This window comes from Idiotropiscis lumnitzeri, chromosome 1 (genome assembly GCF_059441095.1).
Source record: "Idiotropiscis lumnitzeri isolate Australia: NSW breed Sydney's pygmy pipehorse chromosome 1, RoL_Ilum_1.0, whole genome shotgun sequence".
Classification (NCBI taxonomy): Eukaryota; Metazoa; Chordata; class Actinopteri; order Syngnathiformes; family Syngnathidae; genus Idiotropiscis; species Idiotropiscis lumnitzeri.
Window position 1 is genome coordinate 47234705 of NC_142391.1, and position 25857 is coordinate 47260561.

The following is a 25857-nucleotide window of genomic DNA, read 5'->3' on the forward strand; positions in this document are numbered from 1 at the left end:
CCTCTCTACCACCTGGACCAGCATCTTGGCGGAGTGAACGGACAGCGGGGGGCGTGACTTGCCTTCATTCTTGTGACAGGTAAGTCACGCCCTCATGGAACATCAGCTGATAAAGACGGGTCACAAGACACCATCATGTGACACTCTGAAGAAGGCGAAAGACTTTCGTATTGTGACATGCTCAAGGCCTAAACACTCATCCGAGCAAATATAAGGTAGATTTTGTTAACCTGCCCGGAGAAAAACATCAACGAAAATAATTTGTATTTGTTTTAACCAGTTGGTGGCGCTACCACTGCGATCAAAAATAAGTTGGCAGCCGTCTTCAGGGCCTGAATATCCTCAAATGTGAAAGATTTCCAGAAGATGGATCATCTGAATCATTTTGCAGGAACTTTTGTTGCCACGGAGAATAATCAGACTCTGCGGCACCGTAATAGCCACGCCCTTTGAAGGAAAGTCATAAAAATAGGGATAGAGTAAGATCAATGTCTTGAGTCTTTTCTAGCCAATTTTCAGTCGGATTCGTTAAAAGGGCACCGTGCAGTACGTCAAAATGTAAACATTTATATTGATTGGCGCAAGGTGTATAACTGAATATAAACATATAGATGTCTTCAGGTACCGACTCTTTATGTACATGTGAAGTTTTGGATTTTTAGCAGCACGTGCAGGAGAGTTATTAAGCATTTTGTCCATTGCGGCGAAGGAAATCTTAAGTGAAAACTTTGAAGCCCCGCCCCCGTCATATAGTATTTCGGAAACAAAAAATTTTAGCCCCAGTGTTTGTCCCAGGTCTTAAGATGCTCCAGACAGAACTTTAAGGCAATCAGATGAAGCCTTTAGGATCAGGGTGCAAAAGAATGACCCCTGTAAACATGCAAAAAAGGGCAAAAGTCGGACTTTCAAAAATTCATAACTCACTTCCTGTTCATATTAGACGTTAAAAAATATCAAATTTTTCGCCATGCCCGATGAGACTGCCAAGTTTGGTGAGTTTTTGTGCATGTTTCGGGGGTCAAAAATGCGATCGAACAATCGGAAAAATAATAATAATAATAATTTCTACAAAAACAATAGGGACTTCTTAGCGGTCGCTGCTCAGGCCCTAATAATAATAATAATAATAATAATAATAATAAAAGTAATAATATTTTCTACAAAAACAATAGGGACCTCGCCGCGGTCGCTGCTCGGGCCCCAATAATAATTTCTACACAAAGTCCATTGTGGAGACCCGCCCCCTTTTAAGTAAATTCAAAATGGCCGACTTCCTGTAAAACCTAGCTCATTGCTCCAAGAGACTTTTTTGTAGGTCTTGGTCTTATACATACAGTGAACCCTCGCTACTTCGAGGTTCACCTTTCGCGGGTTCAGTGCTTCGCGGGTCTAAAAAATATTCGGGGGCATTGTAGTTTCGCCGAGCGGCACGACGGGGCGCTGGAGCGGTTAGACGGCCGGCGTGCGCCGAAGAAGAGCGTGGGCGAAGAGGAGAGTGGACGAAGAAGAGCACGTTCCCCCGGACACGATCGGTGGCGACGTTTCGCGCGGTTCGGACCGTACCAGAGCTCCGGCCGGCGTGCGTGGCAGTTAAGCCGTAGAGGAGCACCTTCCCCGGGCACGGGCGGTTCCAAGCGGCCCCTGAGTTTAACCGAATGGAAGCTCCGGAGGAGGAGGGCATGCTCGCGTCACAGTAAGCCGAAGAGGAGCACCTTCCCCGGGCACGGGCGGTTCCAAGCGGCCCCTAAGTTTAACCGAATGGAAGCTCCGGAGGAGGAGGGCATGCTCGCGTCACAGTAAGCCGAAGAGGAGCACCTTCCCCGGGCACGGGCGGTGCCAAGCGGCCCCTAAGTTTAACCGAATGGAAGCTCCGGGGGAGGAGGGCGGGCGTGTGTCACAGTTAAGCCGAATTGGAGCACCTCTTCTGCCGGGCACGAGCGGAGCGCGAGGCTGTCAGTTATGAATGAATAAATGAATAAATAAATAAAGAATGCCACCTTTCATTTCACAGGGCACACCGGACGGCGTACCAGCAGGTAAAAGTCGGAGTAATTAAATAAATACAAAAAGAATGGTTGGGGAATAAAAAAATAATAAGTTTTAATAATAATTTGTTTTTTTTGTTATAACATGAATTTCACTCTCTCTCTCTCTCTCTCCCCCCGTATATATATATATATATATATATATATATATTTATATATTTATTATATATATTGTATAATTTTTTTTAAGCATTTTTGAAGGTGCGCCGCTACTTCGCGGATTTTCAGTTTTCGCGGGTGGTCTCGGTCCCCATTAACCGCGATAACCGAGGGTTCACTGTACTCCATAAAATTTACAAAAAGCGAGGTGAAACACACAACCAGGGCTGCTTTTTTGAACATTTCTCGAGGGCCATGGTGAGCCATTTCAAAAAAGCTGCACAACTAACGTATAAAATATTGATAAATTTGCTCGGCCTGATGTGTGTGTAAAGTTTCACGAGTTGTTGTTCATATTTAGAACCTCATAATCAGCGTTGTTTTATTGCCGAACAGTGCAATGCCACTCCCACAACTTTTCATGAAAAAGGACAAATTTCGTATTATGACATCCTCATGGCCCGAAACAGTCATCCGAGCATATATGAGGGCGACCTTGTTGAGTTGCACGGAGAAAAACATCCAAGAAAATAACTTGTATTAGCTATTAGCAGTTGGTGGCGCTACTACTACGATGAAAAATAAGTTGGTAGATGTCTTCAGGGCTTAAGTATCCTCAAATGTGTGCAACTTCGAGAAGATAGGATCATCTGAGTCATGTTGCTGGAGCTTTTGTTGCCACAGAGTACAATCGGACTTTTCAGCACCGTAATAGCCACGCCTTTTGCCAAAACGTCACAAAATTCGGCAGAGAGTAAGATAATTGTCTAGAGTCTTTTCTGACTAATTTTCAGTCGGATTCGTCAAAAGGGCACCGTGCAGTACGTGAAAATTAAAATAAAAACAAATTTTTGATTCCACTTGGCGGCACTGTGTGTATAACAAAATAATAACATTAAGATGTCTTCAGGTCAGGACGTTTTATTTACAGGTGAAGGTTTGGATTTTTAGGAGCATGTGCAGGGGAGTTATTAAGCATTCATTTATTTGTATTAGGTTCATTTTGTCTTCTTATTATTGATATTTGACTGATTCATTAAAAGCAGACAATTATGTTTTAGGATAATTTTTTACCTGACATGTTTCGGCGAGTCTTTCGCCTTCTTCAGAGTGTCGCATGATGGTGTCTTGAGCTGATGTTCCATGAGGGTGTGACTTACCTGTCAAAAAAATGAAAAAATCAGAGCAGTAAAAGAACAAGCACAACATGAACATTACAAATCAGCAATCACTGACCACTGCAAAAGGGAAAACCACATCATGGACCGGGAGAAGGGCAGGGTCATCCGCACAGAAGAGAACAAACAACAGCGCTGGATCAGAGAGGCCATTGAGATCTGCAAGCGAGGCATAAAAACCATGAACAGAGACAAGGGAGCCTTCATCCTCTCTACCACCTGGACCAGCATCTTGGCAGAGTGAACGGACAGCGGGGGGCGTGACTTGCCTTCATTCTTGTGACAGGTAAGTCACGCCCTCATGGAACATCAGCTGATAAAGACGGGTCACAAGACACCATCATGTGACACTCTGAAGAAGGCGAAAGACTTTTGTATTGTGACATGCTCAAGGCCTAAACACTCATCCGAGCAAATATAAGGTAGATTTTGTTAACCTGCCCGGAGAAAAACATCAACGAAAATAATTTGTATTTGTTTTAACCAGTTGGTGGCGCTACCACTGCGATCAAAAATAAGTTGGCAGCCGTCTTCAGGGCATGAATATCCTCAAATGTGAAAAATTTCGAGAAGATGGATCATCTGAATCATTTTGCAGGAACTTTTGTTGCCACGGAGAATAATCAGACTCTGCGGCACCGTAATAGCCACGCCCTTCGAAGGAAAGTCACAAAAATAGGGATAGAGTAAGATCAATGTCTTGAGTCTTTTCTAGCCAATTTTCAATCAGATTCGTTAAAAGGGCACCGTGCAGTACGTCAAAATGTAAAAAATGATATTGATTGGCGCAAGGTGTATAACTGAATATAAACATATAGATGTCTTCAGGTACAGACTCTTTATGTACATGTGAAGTTTTGGATTTTTAGCAGCATGTGCAGGAGAGTTATTAAGCATTTTGTCCATTGCGGCGAAGGAAATCTTAAGTGAAAACTTTGAAGCCCCGCCCCTGTCATATAGTATTTCGGAAACAAAAAACTTTAGCCCCAGTGTTTGTCCCAGGTCTTCAGATGCTACAGACAGAATTTTAAGGCAATCAGATGAAGCCTTTAGGATCAGGGTGCAAAAGAATGACCCCTGTAAACATGCAAAAAAGGGCAAAAGTCGGACTTTCAAAAATTCATAACTCACTTCCTGTTCATATTAGACGTTAAAATATCAAATTTTTCGCCATGCCCGATGAGACTGCCAAGTTTGGTGAGTTTTTGTGCATGTTTCGGGGATCAAAAATGCGATCGAACAATCGGAAAAATAATAATAATAATAATTTCTACAAAAACAATAGGGACTTCGCAGCGGTCGCTGCTCAGGCCCTAATAATAATAATAATAATATTATTAATAATAAAAGTAATAATATTTTCTACAAAAACAATAGGGACCTCGCAGCCGTCGCAGCTCGGGCCCGAATAACAATTTCTAGAAAAACAATAGGGACCTCGCAGCGGTCACTGCTCGGGCCCTAATAATAATAATAAAAATAATAATAATTTCCACAAAAACAATGGGGACCTCGTAGCGGTCGCTGCTCGGGCCCCAATAATAATTTCTACACAAAGTCCATTGTGGTGACCCGCCCCCTTTTAAGTAAATTCAAAATGGCCGACTTCCTGTAAAACCTAGCTCATTGCTCCAAGAGACTTTTTTGTAGGTCTTGGTCTTATACATACAGTGAACCCTCGCTACTTCGCGGTTCACCTTTCGCGGGTTCAGTGCTTCGCGGGTCTAAAAAATATTCGGGTGCATTGTAGTTTCGCCGAGCGGCACGACGGGGCGCTGGAGCAGTTAGACGGCCGGCGTGCGCCGAAGAAGAGCGTGGGCGAAGAGGAGAGTGGACGAAGAAGAGCACGTTCCCCCGGACACGATCGGTGGCGACGTTTCGCGCGGTTTGGACCGTACCAGAGCTCCGGCCGGCGTGCGTGGCAGTTAAGCCGTAGAGGAACACCTTCCCCGGGCACGGGCGGTGCCAAGCGGCCCCTAAGTTTAACCGAATGGAAGCTCCGGAGGAGGAGGGCATGCTCGCGTCACAGTAAGCCGAAGAGGAGCACCTTCCACGGGCACGGGCGGTTCCAAGCGGCCCCTAAGTTTAACCGAATGGAAGCTCCGGAGGAGGAGGGGATGCTCGCGTCACAGTAAGCCGAAGAGGAGCACCTTCCCCGGGCACGGGCGGTTTCAAGCGGCCCCTAAGTTTAACTGAATGGAAGCTCCGGAGGAGGAGGGCATGCTCGCGTCACAGTAAACCGAAGAGGAGCACCTTCCCCGGGCACGGGCGGTGCCAAGCGGCCCCTAAGTTTAACCGAATGGAATTTCCGGGGGAGGAGGGCGGGCGTGTGTCACAGTTAAGCCGAATTGGAGCACCTCTTCCGCCCGGGCACGAGCGGAGCGCGAGGCTGTCAGTTATGAATGAATAAATGAATAAATAAATAAAGAATGCCACCTTTCATTTCACAGGGCACACCGGACGGCGTACCAGCAGGTAAAAGTCGGAGTAATTAAATAAATACAAAAAGAATGGCTGGGGAATTAAAAAATAATATGTTTTAATAATAATTTGGTTTTTTTGTTATAACATGAATTTCACTCTCTCTCTCCCCGTATATATATATATATATATATATATATATATATATATATATATATATATATATATTTATATATTTATTATATATATTGTATTTTTTTTTAAGCATTTTTGAAGGATTTTCAGTTTTCGCGGGTGGTCTCGGTCCCCATTAACCGCGATAACCGAGGGTTCACTGTACTCCATAAAATTTACAAAAGGCGAGGTGAAACACTCAACCAGGGCTGCTTTTTTGAACATTTCTTGAGGGCCATGGCGAGCCATTTCAAAAAAGCTGCACAACTAATGTATAAAATATTGATAAATTTGCTCGGCCTGATGTGTGTGTAAAGTTTCACGAGTTGTCGTTCATATTTACAACCTCATAATCAGCGTTGTTTTATTGCCGAACAGTGCAATGCCACTCCCACAACCTTTCACGAAAAAGGACGAATTTCGTATTGTGACATCCTCATGGCCGAAACAGTAATCCGAGCATATATGAGGGCGACCTTGTTGAGTTGCACGGAGAAAAACATCCAAGAAAATAACTTGTATTAGCTTTTACCAGTTGGTGGCGCTACTACTACGATGAAAAATAAGTTGGTAGAAGTCTTCAGGGCTGAAGTATCCTCAAATGTGTACAACTTCGAGAAGATAGGATCATCTGAGTCATGTTGCCGGAGCTTTTGTTGTCACAAAGTACAATCGGACTTTTCAGTACCGTAATAGCCACGCCTTTTGCCAAAACGTCACAAAATTCGGCAGAGAGTAAGATCATTGTCTTGAGTCTTTTCTGACTAATTTTCAGTCGGATTCGTCAGAAGGGCACCGTGCAGTACGTGAAAATTAAAATAAAAACAAATTTTTGATTCCACTTGGCGGCGCTGTGTGTAAAACAAAATAATAACATTAAGATGTCTTCAGGTCGGGACGTTTTATTTACAGGTGAAGGTTTGGATTTTTAGGAGCATGTGCAGGGGAGTTATTAAGCATTCATTTATTTGTATTAGGTTCATTTTGTCTTCTTATTATTGATATTTGACTGATTCATTAAAAGCAGACATTTATGTTTTAGGTTAATTTTTTACCTGACATGTTTCGGCGAGTCTTTCGCCTTCTTCAGAGTGTCGCATGATGGTGTCTTGAGACCAGTCTTTATCAGCTGATGTTCCATGAGGGTGTGACTTACCTGTCAAAAAAATTTAAAAATCAGAGCAGTAAAAGAACAAGCACAACATCAACATTACAAATCAGCAATCACTGACCACTGCAAAAGGGAAAACCACATCATGGACCGGGAGAAGGGCAGGGTCATCCGCACAGAAGAGAACAAACTACAGCGCTGGATCAGAGAGGCCATTGAGATCTGCAAGCGAGGCATAAAAACCATGAACAGAGACAAGGGAGCCTTCATCCTCTCTACCACCTGGAGCAGCGTCTTGGCGGAGTGAATGGACAGCGGGGGGCGTGACTTGCCTTCATTCTTGTGACAGGTAAGGCACGCCTTCATGGAATATCAGCTGATAAAGACAGGTCACAAGACACCATCACAGGGTTCGAAGTTAACTTTAAAAACTGCTTGCCCATAGGGCAAGTGCCACTAAAATTTGCCTTGCCCGAGTGGCCAAATTACTTGCCCAACTTGGGCAAGTGACAATTTTTTTTCTCTTGCCCTGAGTGACTTTTTGTATGACAAAGTGTCTAATTACAAATTGCATGAATTTTTTGTTCGGACAGTTCCCGCCTAGAAAGAATTAAAAATACGTTACAATCATAAGGGTTGCTTATAGAAAAATGTATCATGTATTAACACATTAATTAGGTGTCTGCTGACCCAGGATTATGTTATTGTTATGTTATGTTATATATGAAAGAGAATGTGGAATGACACTGAACGATGGAAGGTGGAAGGATGTGGAAAGATTGTGAATGACATTGAATGATTTGGAATGACACTGAAAGATTTTGAATAATACTGAATGACACTGAATGAAGTAAAACTTTCTGGGAACGGGCCAATTCAAGATAGCTGCCGCACTGTGGGGGAGGCTTTGGTACCAAATTTGGAAAGAGACCCAAACGGTTGGGTCCATTTTATATCAGTGTGGGGGTGAAACGTTGGTCTCGGCGGAGCTGTCTGAATATTGGAGAAGTTAGAAGACAAAGTAAAACAGAACAATTAAAATCACTCTTCAAATACATATTGTTTGGTGGGCAGAGCATGATTTACAGCTCACCATTTTATTGCATGCACCAAGCATGTTATACATTTTTCTGTCCATGGGATGGCGTAGTCAAGAAAAATGAAGCATCTCGAAGCCCATTCGTGTGTGAAGTATTTCCCTGCAGGGCTTGGCTGCTTTATGGGGCTTCATTTTGCCATCACTAGTTTTAGATAGTTTTAATTTTTGAAAGAGCATTTTTGTTTTAGTATTAAGGTAGGCCAGAAATGGAATGAAATGCAGAGATAGAAATGACACAGGAAAAATTTGGCTAGAAGGGCTATAATTTTCATTAAAGCAGAGAAGAAAATAGAAACTACAAAAAACATTGATGTGTACTTGTCCACTTTAAGGTAGAACTGGTTGAAGTGAAATGAGTCACAAGATTGGAAAAATAGGAAATAAAATAGAATTAACATGTTCATTTTTGTGATAAGAAATTTGTGATTAGGTGAAAAGGGGAAAAAAAAGAGAATTACAGGCTTTTCAAATAAAACAACCTAATTTAAATTGGCCAACTTGTAAAATGGAAAAGAAAATTCTAAATTATGCACAGAAAGCATGAACGTGTTGGGCAGAAGGAAGGAAAAAGAAAAGAAAGAAAGGAGGAAGCAGTAAGTCTTGTTACAAAACATTAACTTTTCAGGACGAGTTGTGGTAGCAATGGAGGATCACGTGACGTAAAAAGTCAAACATAAAAGTGTGTGTAGAAGGAGTTCTACATCAACATGCGTTTTACTCATTAGGCCGTGATACACTGACAAAATTGGACTTCAATAGAATTAATAAGCACGGGCGAATTCAAACAAACGTCAAAACTTTAAAGGGGCGCATTGTCAGTGATAAGAAAGAGAAAAGATATTGCCAGACCACTTTTCTGTAAAAACTTTCCTTGGGACGCCTCGGTGACCCCCATTAAATCCCTGACCCTTCATAGATAAAGTTGAGGCCCAGTGCCTCTCAGGGCTGTAATTTATGTGGCAGAGAAAGGTCCAACAAGCCTTGGTAATCTTTAAAACAGTATCGTCATGGCCATGGAATGGGTTGTGTATGTTGGAACTTGTGAAGATACACTACAAGATTGTATCGACATAGCATCTTAACGCACTACCAAATTATTATAAGCCATTTGAGCAAAACAGTGACTGCAAAAAATGACTTCATTAGCCTGGGTTACTGCAGGAACCAGGGCAAAATGAATTCATTTGCATATTTAGTCACAACAATTTGGATTTCGTGGCAGAGAACCACTTAGAGTGTGATTAAGAGCTTTCACTGCTGCTTTAAGGAATCAAAAAATTACATTCTTTTCCCACCACATTCACATTGCACGCCGGCCTAATTGTCACAGGGACACATTATACTGATAAGTTGCGGTGCATTTCAGCCCAGCGTCATTTTTTCCCCGCATCATCTAGGAGGCGCCACACGACTGTGGAGCCGTCCAAATTATCACCAAACCGCGACTTGACCTTCCTCCCGACTGGAGGAACTCAGACTTGTAACACAGACCAGGTGCGCATTCCAGACTGATAAGAAGTAAAAGTGTTTGAGAACCAAGGTCGCAGCCTGAAATCAAACTGACTTTTATGCGATGGGAGTACTAACATTGTGATACCAACGGATAAGAGATTGTTAGGATAAGCAGGAAGAGCGTAGGCGGGTGTGAGCTAATTAAAATTTGGGGTTTCCCATCTTGTATGAGTTGTATGGTTACAATGTGGACTGACAGTCAAGATAAATGTTCATGCGTTCTGTTGACATTGGGCTTTAAAAACCACAACAGGAAAAGAAAAGTTGTGCATAAAGCACGTCTAAAATAGTTATTTGTGAACGCAAAATTCACTTAACAGAAAATGACACAATTACAATTGGAAACTGCCTCGCCTTTATATCGACACAGCGCAGCTAAAAGGGAAAATGAACACACCCCCACACGCACACACACGCAGAAAATCAACTTGACAATTTGATCCCACGCCAGGGAAAAAGGTACCAGTAATTGAACGCACAAATTGGGAGAACAAAGGTGCAAACATTGCTGAGGACAGGATCAGCAAATTGGCAGATGGCAAATCCTGGCTGCCTAATTCATTGATTGGAAAAGTAATAAGAGTGACACACGAGCATAACCATGTGTCAAGAGAGGGGTAGTATGATATGAAATTGTTCCCACATACAGACTTTTCAACAAAAAACTTTTTTTTAGACAGTGTTATTTGTTTGAGATGCAATATTGTTTGGTTGTAATTCATATGTTTTCAAAATGGATTAAGTTGTTTCCGACAACATATGTTGATGCTAAAACAGTTGGAAAAAGTGTTGTGTAATCAAATTGTCAGGTTCAATCACCTAAGCATTCACTGAACATAGGCTAAATGAATGGAAGGAAGACAAGAGTTGATCTTTTACTCGCGAGGAGAACGAACGGAGGTGTGCTCAGTTACATCTCCAAATTCGTTCTGGAGCACACTCCGCCGAGCCCTCTATTTTATTAGGGAAGTCCCTAACAATACAATGTATTTGCACTAAGGGATGAAGGGGGGAGCACCAGCAGGAACATGTAAACATCTCAGACACAAGAGGAAAGACAGACATCAATGGCAGTCATCCACTGATTGAAAAGGCAGATATGCCCTTTTAGTGCTCTGGTACTAAAGTCTCAGTCCTTTTGTTTCAGAGGTGTGTCTCAGCACACCTCCTTTGATGTTGCAGACGTTGATCCAGTCTTCAGGCATCCGCTTCTCTGTGAAGTCTTCTCATCCATATGGTCAAACATGGGTCACGCTGTGGAACAATTCTTTTGCAATACTAATAGAGTAAAATATGGGATAAAATACATCTTCAACCTAACACAAATTATCCTGACATTTGGAATTTCAAGAAGTGATTTGAAGTGAAAATTATGCATTTTGTGAATGATGTTGTAACAAGTGGGACAGTTGTTACAAAATTGACTCAAAGCGTCATTGTGCATACAGTCTGCAGGACTTGTGGAACGCACTAATGGGACTGTTAAGGGCAGACTTATCAAGAATATGAGGGAAAAAAAGGAGACAATGACCAGACTGTGTTTCAATCACAGCAATGAGGATAGTGCCAGCCGAAGTTAGGACACTATCCCCTATCGACTCTCAGGTTCATCAGAACCACCAGCGACTGGCACATCAGTCCCAGTCCACATGGGAAACATGTTTTGACCAAAAAGAAAAAAAAAAAAAAAAAGACGCAATTACTGGCCAGTGTGTTCTGATCCACAGAGAAATCACGTCCGTGTGGGAGACCAACTCTTCTTCAAGGTGCTGAAACGACTTCGTTGGGACAAGTGAATGCTGAGATGGCCCTCGCCAGATGATTGCAGTGACCCCGACGGCAGCAAAGGTCGCGGGGCGTGGCAGCTGGATCCACCAGTTGCAGTACAAGCTTCTCCGGTTTCCAGCTAAAGGCCGAGCAACGCGAATCCCTCGAACAGGAGCCCACCTGAGTCACAATATCGGACCACATGCACATCGGAACCGCACAACCAGCCACAGATACGAATGTTGAAGCCACAGAACAAAAAGATTAGATATTGTTTGGAAATTAATGACGTACATAAAGAATTTTAGCCTTGATTGGAGAACATTACTGCATTTACATTTTTAATAAAATGAAACAATTATTGATGTTATGACCACTACGAAGAATTTGAAAGACAATATATCGGGATAATTATGGTTTTCATTTTTGTTATGTGTAGTCTGTTCATGTTGCATTATTCTTATGACAAAGATGATTATTAACTGCATGTTTGTTGCCCAAATGTACCATTACAACCTGATTGATGTTGAGAATGACGAATTCGAACTGGACAATGACAAACTCGAACTGGACACTGAAACCTAAATAACACATGGACCCTTTTGCCCCTGCCCCCACACATGCACACACATACACCACACACGAAGATCCGGGAGGTAAAGACGGCTGTCCCCTCCTACAACGAGGCAAGGGCCTCCATCAAGTCGCCGCAGAGACAAGCTCTGCGTGGAGACAAGCTCTGCGTGGAGACAGTTTTGTTATTTTTCACTAGGTATATTGAAGTTTTTGTATGTTTTATTCCCAAGTGACCAACATACCATGAGAATCTCGTTCCACGCCGGAAGGGAGGAGGGGAATTTTGTCCCTACTTAGGGTTTTCGCCCCTCCACGGATGACCACACTGTTGTATGATTTCATTATGATGATCTGTCTTAAAGCCGTAAGGACATGATTTAAACCCACAAACGGGGGAATGTGAGATGGGATGAGGATATGTAAATAGTTTGTGTATTTCTAATCATGTTTTTATACACTATTTGTATCAGTTATAATTGCGCACACACACACAGACACTCACATTATTGCTTTAGCACACACGCGCACAACTGGAACACACGCACACACTTTAGTTTCGAATTCCTGACTGACTACTGTGGTTGATTGCTTCCTGCCTGCCTGCTAGAATTTCAGACAGACCTCCATTGTCTGCTTAGGTTGCTGATAAAAGACCGAACGGGTGGTAGAGAGTGAGAGAGAGTGCGCGAGATTGAACTGGCAAGACGCCTGCTTCACCTCCTGACTTCCTCTCCCATTCGCGAATGGTCAAAAACAAAACTCTAATTGGTTTGGTCTGGATTTATGCCACCTTCAGTCTAAAAATGGCGTCAGGACGTTTTAAACCTGACAGTTGCCTTGAGATCTCCGAGCTCGAACTGCCCTATTCCCACCTTGATCACAAGCTCCCATGAACCACTTGGACAGGGTTGCCTGTGTCCTTCTCGTTGATGTCCTTTGTGGCTCCATTCCTTTTCAGTGCTCCTAAAACAAAAAAGACAAGAAGCCAACTTAGTAAAGCTATTTAATGATTGTGAAACCTTATGGGACATGCTGAAATGTCTTCACACCACAATCCCTTAAAAAAAAAAAAAAAAAAAAAAATATATTACCGTATAGAACATCAGAAAAAGGCAGGTCTCGGCGCTTGTTCTTGCTACGATGTCTAAAGAGATTGTACTTCAGAGACAGAGGATTTGTCATGATGAACGCCATCATTGTTCTGACACTATCGTCCAATCCACCAATACCTGCAGCCTAGGGCTGGGCGATAAACCGAAAATTTACCGTTACCGAAATTTAATTCAATGCCCGACATCATTTTGCCCATGTCGGTAAATTCGGTGTTTAAAAAAAAAAGTATTTTCACTCTGCGGCTATGTTCATGCCCCTTTAAGACTGCGACAGCGGCTGTAGTCACGTGACTCCACTCAGCTGAACAAAAAAAAGCAAGACAACGCGATCGTAGCTGGCGATTCAAATCAAGAAGCAGCTGACTCGACTGAAGACTAAGTAAGGTTAGTTGAAGTTGTTCCTGTTGCGCTTGTCCCGAAAATAAATTGGGCAAATGTCGTTTGGAAATGTTTTGGATTCCATAAAGACGATGCTTGAGCAAAAGACCACGAACTGCAAAGTGCGTCGTAAGCACCCAAAACAGCGCGTCCAACCTTTTCTTTTTCACCACCCACAAGACTACCATGCTGTGCTGAAAGTTCAAAGGGAGAAGCAAGGTTCGACCAGTGACTACAGCCCATAAAGGAGTCGACACCATACGAGAGAAAGTCTAAGAGGTGGACGCGATATCCTAGCACAGAGCTAAAGATATAGCTCCAATAGTTACAGTGGAGCGCGCAGGATTTAAACGCCTCATGAAAGTAATATTTGTCGCAAACTGTACTTCCCAATATGGACAACATCGGGACGGGAGTTTAGACATGTCAAGCATTTTGATCCACATCCGACTTGTGGTTGAGTCGCAACATGGATCCCGGTTTGAGCCTGACTGTGCATGACATAGACGACAAGTGGCGACTGCGCACCAGAGTACTCGAGAAGGCACATTTTCCCGATGATGCACACTTGTTTGTTTGCATAGACTTTTTTTCCCATTTTATTTAGCATTTTATTTGCCAGCCACACTAGCTCATTTGCACATGGCATTATTTATGTTTACAAGAAACCTTCACACAAATCTAGACCTTTGCACATGGCATTACAGCACCTTGGCGCAATCTATTTGCAGAAAAGATTTTGATTTTTCCTTTTCTCCTGTTCTTTGTGACATTGTTCAAGTCATGCAAAGCAAGCTATTTGAAATGTTTATACAAATGATTTTTGTACATTTATTTTTCATTGAAAGTAATGTGTACCAGTTGGTCAATAAAAATAACAGTTAATATGCATTTCCTGCATTTATTTTGAGTTTGGTCCACGGGCGGAAATATATCGTGCATTTATCGTTATCGAGGTAAAATTGCTTAATTCATCGCAATATTTATTTTTGGTCATATCGCCCAGCCCTACTGCAACCATTATAACATGGGTGTCACTCGATCCAGATAATCATCACACACTTAAAAATATTTTGGCAGTTAAACTGGGTATGATAAACGTCACAGGAAAGGAATTGTCGATTAAGTGAACAGCTTCGGTAACGCCATATACACTCAAAAGGCAAGAGCCCAACATTCTACCAAAATGATTATGATTAGGGAGGTAACGATTCACTCAAGCCCCGATTCGATTTTTGATTTTCAGTTCTCAATTTCGATTCGATATTTTAATTGTTTTAAGTTGCTGCCACGTTTGTCTCTGTGCGCTCGTGTGATGCTGCAGCGATCCACAAACAAAATATGTCTATACGTCTTGTGCATTTTGAATGGAACCAAAAAACAATACACGATGCCAAATTGTACTATTATTATGAAACTGCCTATGAGTAGTAAAAGAAATACTTGTAAAAATATTTCACATTTTTAGAGCCCCAATACATTCTTTTAAATATAGAAGGGACTGAAATCATGTGAAAATTGAGTCTTTTTCTCAGTTTCCGACTTGGGGTGAACACATTCGGCTTATCATAGTTGCAGTTGACCATCTTGAACTCTGAAGTCTTTCAACTCGGCCTTCCGAATCAGGGTTTTAGAGGTGGGGCTATTTAGTGATACAGTAGGATGGTTTGATCTCTGTAGCTCCAGAATCAGGAATGTACTGGGACTGGGGTTCCTACTTGGGTTTAGGGTACCTAATTTTATATTTCAAGAAATTAAATAATTATTTATAATTTTGAAGATAATACATTAAAATTTCATCATTTTCATACCTGCATTAGATCCTGCAGTAGACTCACAGACTCAACACGTTGGACGTACTCAAGGACCTTCTGCAGCGCCTCTCTTGGTTAGGAAGCTTTTTCTCTGTGACAATCCATGGGGAGGTGTAGATGGTACTTCGTCATCACAGGCTTCAGACTCGTCACTTGAGAAAACATCCCTGCAATGGATGCATAGACACTTGGGCATGAATGTCATTTAACAACAAAAGCTAGAACAAAAAGCTTTGCATTTAAAAGAATACATCTGTGATGGGGAAGCCAGGTTAAAGTGTTAATTTTATAATTATGTAATTAGCTGCAGGTTAGTCTAGTGAAGGTGTAATCACTTCTATTTTGGAGCATAGCTTTTGCTCTGTCCAATCATTACCTCACCTGCTGAAACCCACATTCGGGTATTTTACAAACCAAAAACTGTAAAAAATACCTGTACAGCTCTCATTTTTAACTTATTTTCTCTAACCTTTACCCACAAAATTTGAATATTCAAAATAAAAGTACACAAAGAAGTCACAATTTTTCCACATTAGTTACTTACGTAGTTCCTCTCAAATGCAGCTCAACACTGCATTGAATTAGAGCTTGATAAGCCTACACACAAAACATACAAAGCACATTGTGGCATGATTCTGAATGAGCCAATCTAGCATTTCAACATCTGTTCAACTGTTGGAATTTTAACTATTATCTGACTCTATTAACCAACATTCATCCAACAATTATGCACGCTCGTTTTGGACACTGCATTGAATTAGAGCTTGATAAACCCACACACAAAACATACAAAGCACATTGTGGCATGATTCTGAATGAGCCAATCTAGCATTTCAATATCTGTTCAACTTTCATCTTGAATTTCTATTATTTAAATAACAGGCAACATTCAACAGTTAATATGTTTTGCTTTACTTACCCAAATCAAACACATCACAAAAAAGCCTTAAATGAGCTAGTGGAGTAGATTGTATTAATTTGAGTGAAAGCTTAAGTCTTTTGGAGAATTTTGGAGAGAGATCGAGGGACACTGTGTTTAGCGTCGTAGGCCCAATGCTAACAATATGTAGCTCGTTGTAAAGGTCCTCATAAAAATAAATAAAACACACAACGCTTATCAGTATTATTAAAAGGGTGATTATAATGTACTTAAGTTTTCCCCAAAATAATTCGAGTACGTACGTTGTTGATATACCCTCTGTGTTCTCGTCACTTATCATTTTAGCATACTGTGTTTTAGCTAACGCACCAAGCAGTTTTCCAACACAGGCAACCTTGAAAAATTACAAAACACATTGTAAAGTAAGTCTAAAAAATGAGAGCCAGACATTTACCAAAGATTAATTAATTAATTCAATTATCGTTCGGGACTCACCGTGCTTTCAGCTCTTCTGCCGCACCTCAAAGACCGCGTAGCTTGCATTCGCTCCTTTTCTCACAGTTTGAATATGCTGCCTTCAAAAGAATCTGTAATTTTGACAACTCCAACTTGAATCTACAAAAATCAAGCAATAAGGTAGAAATAACTTCAAATATACTTTGAATAAAGATCTTTCACAGCATACAGAATTAATAAAATAACATTAATTAATAATGTTGATTTTGTTTATTAAAAAAAAAGTAACTGTGTTGACTGTTGGATGTGGCTGACAATGCTGGACCTGCCTTGTCAAATAGTTCATAGATGACAATCTTAGCTGTCTGGAATATTATAAAATGTTATCTTGTCCCTTAAGGGTTATTAAGTCACAGTTGGGGGTACATGTAAATTCACAAAATAGAACGTCCAGCGTTGTTAAATTTAGCATAGATAAATACATGAATTTAATTTTAATTTTAATAAATCAATCAATCCTCTGTACTGCTTCTTGTCCTCACAAGGGTCCCCGGGAGTGCTGGAGCCTATCCCAGCTGTCTTCGGGCAGTCGACAGGGTACACCCTGAACTGGTTGCCAGTCAATCGCAGGGCACACAGAGACAAGCAACCATCCGCTCTCACACTCAGACCTTGGACCAGTGACCAATCAACCTATCATGAATGTTTTTGGAAAGTGGGAGGAAACCGGCGAAAACCCTAGCAGGCACAGGGAGAACCTTGCACTTCTGTACTGTGATGCGGACTTGCTAACCAGTCCGCCACCGTGCCGCTTGTTCTAAAGAGTCCCAGAAAATAAAAACACCCGTCCCTTAGTCAAAAGCGGAAAAAGTCCAACAACAACCCGACCATAATTTGCATTGTTCCATAAGTTAAATCAATGTCAAACCTAATAAAAGCTGACTTCTGGTCCTCAAAAATCCTACACTTATTTTAGTCCTTTCACAATCTCGCAGCATAGGCTCCATGGCCATGTCTCTATCGTTTTGGCATCCATTGAATAGTTCTACTGAGAATAGTCTTCGGGTGGTTACTATTAGCATAGCATGCATTAAATATCAAAAAGGCTCCAGAACAAATTTTCAAACCCATGCCCGCTTAGCTCATCTATAACCCATACAGGACCCAGACATGGTTGACCAGCTCTAACCTATGCCCACTTATCCCACACATAACCCAAACAGGACCGATAAATGGTGACCACTTCTAACCCATGCCCACTTAGCCCACACATAACCCAAATAGGACCCAGACATGGTTGACCAGCTCTAACCCATGCCCACTTGGCCCATATACAGCCCATATGAGACCCTCACATGGTTGACCAGTTCTAACCCATGCCCACTTAGCCCACACATAACCCAAATAGGACCTATAAATGGTTTCAGTAGTAGATTCAGTAGTTTTTATCATTACAGCATTTTCCCCTCTGTATAATGGACAGACATTAGGAGTGTTTCCTTACACTTAGATACGTTTATACTGTGTATATTTGCATGCTTTTTATGAATGTCTGCTGCTAATGTTCTACATTAACGGCTACATTACGCCGCCGACTCTGTGTGAGCTATATCTTTGCTGCTGTAACACCTCAAATTTCCCCATTGTGGGACTAATAAAGGACATCTTTATCTTTATCTTTACCAGTTCTAACCCATGCCCACTTAGCCCATACACAACCCGTATTGCACCCACAACATTTGCCCAGTTTAAGCCCATGCCCACCAATCCCAGATGGCGCCCACATGGAACCCTGTACCATTGCCCACTTCTAGCCCATTCCCACTTGGTACCCAGGAATCCCGCATTTACCCCATTTGGGGCCCAGTTGGACATGTTGGCTGGGTACAGTACTTTTATTCTTGCAGTATTTTTATCATTGCAGTATTTTCAATCATTCAGTATTTTTTTTTATCATTGCAGCGTTTTTATTTATTTCCCCTCTGAACCATAGACAGGCATTAGGAGTGTTTCCTTACACTTGTATATGTTGTGGGCTGTAAGTGTGTATATACATGGGGATCTGTGTATATACGTATATACTGTGTATATTTGCATGCTTTTTATGAATGCCTGCTGCCAATGTTATACATTAACGGCTACATTACGTCGGTGCCACTGTGTGATGTATATCTTTGCTGCTGTAACACTGCAAATGTCCCCGTTATGGGACAATTAAAAGACATCTTTATCTTTAGAAATTGAAGATTCACTTGCGAGGCCATTTTCAACACGGACCTTTCAAGAGAAGCTATATCGTCCAACACTCGGTCAGTGCTGTCTAAGTGCTTTTCTGTATATTGTTTGTCCACCCGTGGTGTCATAAATTATGGTATTATGAGGGGGATTTATTCAAGTAGGACGAAGTAGGACTTCATTGAAGGCCCAGGTGTGAAATGCATGGCCCTCCACTGGTTCAAATAATATCTAAAACTAAATTACCAGTTACATGTGCAATTTCAATATTCAACAATTATCTCAACAAAAAAGGACAATCTGAATTTTTTTTAAATGCACAATAAAACAGAAAAGCCATTTCCGGGTATTTTACAATTCAGTCTTCATTGGGGAAAAAACATTCAACAATTTGCTTTTCTTATTTAATACATAGTTCAGCACAGCAGGTGGCGGACAAGCACCTTAAAATGTCATTCGCCTAAACAAGGAAGAAGAACATGCCCGAGGCGCTCCCGTGTCCTCGTCTTTCGGTCAACCTGAGAATAATGTTCTTGAGGATTAAAGTTTATAAATGTAAGTATGATGTGATTTTTTATTTTATTTTATGTTGTTGAACAGTGTTTTTGTTTATTTTATAATTTCGTCATTAAAAGGCTGTGGCGGTTGGAGAGTCAGCTTCGTGTTAGGGCGTGTTAAAGATCCCGATACCCACACTACACCCTCATTGAAGTATATACGAGTAAAATTATTCGAGCGCGCAGCCAAAGTATATTGTCCACAATTATTTGCGGACTTAACCAAAATCCCATTGAACTGGCGATGTTCGGTGGAATTCTTGTGCCCATGCTGAAAAAAATTCTCTTCAAATGTACATATCGAATTAGGACATTATGATAAACAGTTGCATGTGTGCAATTTCGGTCACTCTTTTAAAGTCACCTACGTGTTTTGTCCGAGTGCAGCTAGCGTACTTAGCGACCTTGTGTGCATGCGCCGCAGATTGTGAGAGCGCCTCAAATAGTACAAATGAAGCTATAGCTTGTTCCGGTGGGTCCCAAGCCAGGGTTTTTTCCTAACTACCACATTACTTAAGTTTTAATATCACTCTCAACGTCAAAATTGTTACAAATAAATACATAATGATAACGTGCCGCCAAGCTCGATGACATAGGAGGCGGAAGTTGGTGTCGTCACACGCATTGTCCCAATTTTGCAATATCGGTACGCTTGGAACCTGTGCTCTGCAACACCCCATGTACACGTCAACGAGGAACGTATGGTGTAGAGTGTTTATTGCGATTGGGCCATTCTTTGTCACGGTCTTCTCTCTGACAAATTGGCATATTTAGCAGCCAAAATATAATGAGCCGTTGCTGTGATAGTAGTTGCAGCCCAAGGTTATTTTAGTAAACGAAAATGAACTCAAAACTTGAATAGAAAAAAATAAAATTCGATAATGAAAAAAATACAGTGAACCCTCGGTTATCGCGGTTAATGGGGACCGAGACCACCCGCGAAAACTGAAAATCCGCGAAGTAGCGGCGCACCTTCAAAAATGCTTAAAAAAAAAAGTGCGAAGTAGTGGTGCACCTTCAAAAATGTTTAAAAAAAAAAAAATAAAAAAATATATATATATATATATATATATACACGGGTAGAGAGAGAGAGAGTGAAATTCATGCTATAACAAAAAAAAAAAAATTATTATTAAAACTTATTATTTTTTTATTCCCCAGCCATTATTTTTGTATTTATTCAATTACTTCTTTTTGTATTTTTTAATTGCTTCGACCTTTACCTGCTGGTACGCCGTCCGGTGTGCCCTGTGAAATGAAAGGTGGCATTCTTCATTTATTTTTTTTATTCATTTATTCATTCATAACTGACAGCCTCGCGCTCCGCTCGTGCTCGGGCGGAAGAGGTGCTCCTCTTCGGCTTAATTGTCATGCACGCCGGACCTGCTCCCCCGAAGCGTGTCTCCGTTCGATTGAACTCGGTTTCATTTCGCCCCGCCCGTGCCCGGGGAAGGTGCTCCTATTCGGCTTAACTGTGACACACGCCCGCCCTCCTCCCCCGGAGCTTCCATTCGGTTAAACTTAAGGGCCGCTTGGCACCGCCCGTGCCCGGGGAAGGTGCTTCTCTTCGGCTTAACTGTGACGCGAGCATGCCCTCCTCCTCCGGAGCTTCCATTCGGTTAAACTTAGGGGCCGCTTGACACCGCCCGTGCCCGGGGAAGGTGCTCCTCTTCGGCTTAACTGCCACGCACGCCGGCCGGCCTCCTCCGGAGCTCTCGTACGCTCCCGAACAGAGCGAAATGTCGCCCCGCTAGTGCCCGGGCGGAAGTTGTTCCTCTTCGGCTTAACTGCCACGCACGCTGGCCGGAGCTCTGGTACGGTCCGAACCGCGCGAAACGTCACCCCAAATCGTGCCCGGGGGAACGTGCTCTTCTTCGTCCACTCTCCTCTTCGCCCACGCTCTTCTTCGGCGCATGCCGGCCGTCTAACAGCTCCAGCGCCCCGTCGTGCCGCTCGGCGAAACTACAATGCCCCCGAATATTTTTTAGACCCGCGAAGCACTGAACCCGCGAAAGGTGAACCGCGAAGTAGCGAGGGTTCACTGTAAAATGAAAATGCTCTTTCAAAAATTAAAACTATCTAAAACTAGTGATGGCAAAATGAAGCCCCATAAAGCAGCCAAGCCCTGCAGGGAAATACTTCACACACGAATGGGCTTCGAGATGCTTCATTTTTCTTGACTACGCCATCCCGTGGACAGAAAAATGTATAACATGCTTGGTGCATGCAATAAAATGGTGAGCTGTAAATCATGCTCTGCTTACCAAACAATATGTATTTGAAGAGTGATTTTAATTGTTCTGTTTTACTTTGTCTTCTCACTTCTCCAATATTCAGACAGCTCCGCCAAGACCAACGTTTCACCCCCACACTGATATAAAATGGACCCAACCGTTTGGGTCTCTTTCCAAATTTGGTACCAAAGCCTCCCCCACAGTGCGGCAGCTATCTTGAATTGGCCCGTTCCCAGAGAGTTTTACTTCATTCAGTGTCATTCAGTATTATTCAAAATCTTTCAGTGTCATTCCAAATCATTCAATGTCATTCACGATCTTTCCACATCCTTCCACCTTCCATCGTTCAGTGTCATTCCACATTCTCTTTGATATATAACATAACATAACAATAACATAATCCTGGGTCAGCAGACACCTAATTAATGTGTTAATACATGATACATTTTTATATCAGCAACACTTATGATTGTAACGTATTTTTAATTCTTTCTAGGCGGGAACTGTCCGAACAAAAAATTCATGCAATTTGTAATTAGACACTTTGTCATACAAAAAGTCACTCAGGGCAAGAGAAAAAAAATTGTCACTTGCCCAAGTTGGGCAAGTAATTTGGCCACTCGGGCAAGGCAAATTTTAGTGGCACTTGCCCTATGGGGAAGCAGTTTTTAAAGTTAACTTCGAACCCTGTGATGGTGTCTTGTGACCAGTCTTTATTAGCTGATGTTCCATGAAGGCGTGCCTTACCTGTCACAAGAATGAAGGCAAGTCACGCCCCCCGCTGTCCGTTCACTCCGCCAAGATGCTGCTCCAGGTGGTAGAGAGGATGAAGGCTCCCTTGTCTCTGTTCATGGTTTTTATGCCTCGCTTGCAGATCTCAATTGCTTCTTTGATCCAGCGCTGTAGTTTGTTCTCTCCGGTGCGGATGACCCTGCCCTTCTCCCAGTCCATGATGTGGTTTTCCCTTTTGCAGTGGTCAGTGATTGCTGATTTGTAATGTTCATGTTGTGCTTGTTCTTTTACTGCTCTGATTTTTTAATTTTTTTGACAGGTAAGTCACACCCTCATGGAACATCAGCTGATAAAGACGGGTCTCAAGACACCATCATGCGACACTCTGAAGAAGGCGAAAGACTCGCCGAAACATGTCAGGTAAAAAATTAACCTAAAACATAATTGTCTGCTTTTAATGAATCAGTCAAATATCAATAATAAGAAGACAAAATGAACCTAATACAAATAAATGAATGCTTAATAACTCCCCTGGACATGCTCCTAAAAATCCAAACCTTCACCTGTAAATAAAACGTCCCGACCTGAAGACATCTTAATGTTATTATTTTGTTATACACACAGCGCCGCCAAGTGGAATCAAAAATTTGTTTTTATTTTAATTTTCACGTACTGCACGGTGCCCTTTTGACGAATCCGACTGAAAATTAGTCAGAAAAGACTCACTTACTCTCTGCCGAATTTTGTGACGTTTTGGCAAAAGGCGTGGCTATTACGGTGCTGAAAAGTCCGATTGTACTCTGTGGCAACAAAAGCTCCGGCAACATTACTCAGATGATACTATCTTCTCGAAGTTGTACACATTTGAGGATACTTCAGCCCTGAAGACATCCACCAACTTATTTTTCATCGTAGTAGTAGCGCCACCAACTGGTAAAAGCTAATACAAGTTATTTTTTTGGATGTTTTTCTCCGTGCAACTCAACAAGGTCGCCCTCATATATGCTCGGATGACTGTTTCGGCCATGAGGATGTCACAATACGAAATTCATCCTTTTTCGTGAAAAGTTGTGGGAGTGGCATTGCACTGTTCGGCAATAAAACAACGCTGATTATGAGGTTCTAAATATGAACGACAACTCGTGAAACTTTACACACACATCAGGCAGCGCAAATTTATCAATATTTTATACGTTAGTTGTGCAGCTTTTTTGAAATGGCTCGCCATGGCCCTCGAGAAATGTTAAAAAAAACAGCCCTGGTTGAGTGTTTCACCTCGCTTTTTGTAAATTTTATGGAGTACAGTGAACCCTCGGTTATCGCGGTTAATGGGGACCGAGACCACCCGCGAAAACTGAAAATCCGCGAAGTAGCGGCGCACCTTCAAAAATGCTTAAAAAAAAATACAATATATATAATAAATATATAAATATATATATATATATATATATATATATATATATATACAGGGAGAGAGAGAGAGAGTGAAATTCATGTTATAACAAAAAAACCAAATTATTATTAAAACGTATTATTTTTTTATTCCCCAGCCATTCTTTTTGTATTTATTTAATTACTCAGACTTTTACCTGCTGGTACGCCGTCTGGTGTGCCCTGTGAAATGAAAGGTGCCATTCTTTATTTATTTATTCATTTATTCATTCATAACTGACAGCTTCGCGCTCCGCTCGTGCCCGGGCGGAAGAGGTGCTCCAATTCGGCTTAACTGTGACACACGCCCACCCTCCTCCCCCGGAGCTTCCATTCGGTTAAACTTAGGGGCCGCTTGGCACCGCCCGTGCCCGGGGAAGGTGCTCCTCTTCGGCTTACTGTGACGCGAGCATGCCCTCCTCCTCCGGAGCTTCCATTCGGTTAAACTTAGGGGCCGCTTGGCACCGCCCGTGCCCGGGGAAGGTGCTCCTCTACGGCTTAACTGCCACGCACGCCGGCCGGAGCTCTGGTACTGTCCGAACCGCGCGAAACGTCGCCACCGATCGTGTCCGGGGGAACGTGCTCTTCTTCGTCCACTCTCCTCTTCCCCCACGCTCTTCTTTGGCGCACGCCGGCCGTCTAACCGCTCCAGCGCCCCGTCGTGCCGCTCGGCGAAACTACAATGCCCCCGAATATTTTTTAGACCCGCGAAGCACTGAACCCGCGAAAGGTGAACCGCCAAGTAGCGAGGGTTCACTGTATGTATAAGACCAAGACCTACAAAAAAGTCTCTTGGAGCAATGAGCTAGGTTTTACAGGAAGTCGGCCATTTTGAATTTACTTAAAAGGGGGCGGGTCACCACAATGGACTTTGTGTAGAAATTATTATTGGGGCCCGAGCAGCGACCGCGGCGAGGTCCCTATTTTTTTTGTAGAAATTATTATTAGGGCCCGAGCAGCGACCGCTACGAGGTCCCCATTGTTTTTGTGGAAATTATTATTATTATTATTATTAGGGCCCGAGCAGTGACCGCTGCGAGGTCCCTATTGTTTTTCTAGAAATTGTTATTAGGGCCCGAGCTGCGACGGCTGCGAGGTCCCTATTGTTTTTGTAGAAAATATTATTACTTTTATTATTAATAATATTATTATTATTATTATTAGGGCCTGAGCAGCGACCGCTGCGAAGTCCCTATTGTTTTTGTAGAAATTATTATTATTATTATTTTTCCGATTGTTCGATCGCATTTTTGACCCCGAAACATGCACAAAAATTCACCAAACTTGGCAGTCTCATCGGGCATGGCGAAAAATTTGATATTTTAACGTCTAATATGAACAGGAAGTGAGTTATTAATTTTTGAAAGTCCGACTTTTGCCCTTTTTTGCATGTTTACAGGGGTCATTCTTTTGCACCCTGATCCTAAAGGCTTCATCTGATTGCCTTAAAATTCTGTCTGTAGCATCTTAAGACCTGGGACAAACACTGGGGCTAAAATTTTTTGTTTCCGAAATACTATATTAACGGGGGCGGGGCTTCGAAGTTTTCACTTAAGATTTCCTTCGCCGCAATGGACAAAATGCTTAATAACTCTCCTGCACATGCTGCTAAAAATCCAAAACTTCACATGTACATAAAGAGTCGGTACCTGAAGACATCGATATGTTTATATTCAGTTATACACCTTGCGCCAATCAATATAATTTTATACATTTTGACGTACTGCACGGTGCCCTTTTAACGAATCCGATTGAAAATTGGCTAGAAAAGACTCAAGACATTGATCTTACTCTATCCCTATTTTTGTGACTTTCCTTCGAAGGGCGTGGCTATTACGGTGCCGCAGAGTCTGATTAATCTCCGTGGCAACAAAAGTTCCTGCAAAATGATTCAGATGATCCATCTTCTCGAAATTTTTCACATTTGAGGATATTCAGGCCCTGAAGACGGCTGCCAACTTATTTTTGATCGCAGTGGTAGCGCCACCAACTGGTTAAAACAAATACAAATTATTTTCGTTGATGTTTTTCTCCGGGCAGGTTAAC

The 25857-nt window shown here is 42.1% G+C and overlaps 1 long non-coding RNA gene across 1 annotated transcript in view; it reads left to right on the forward strand.

The window, feature by feature from the left end:
- Nucleotides 1-22601: 22601 nt before the first annotated feature.
- The window catches only part of LOC148344819 (uncharacterized), an 81700-nt gene continuing 78444 nt past the window's right edge, over nucleotides 22602-25857 (forward strand). Inside the window, exon 1 of the long non-coding RNA XR_015846310.1 lies at nucleotides 22602-22800. This is a non-coding gene — a long non-coding RNA (uncharacterized LOC148344819). The remainder of the gene's footprint in view (nucleotides 22801-25857) is intronic.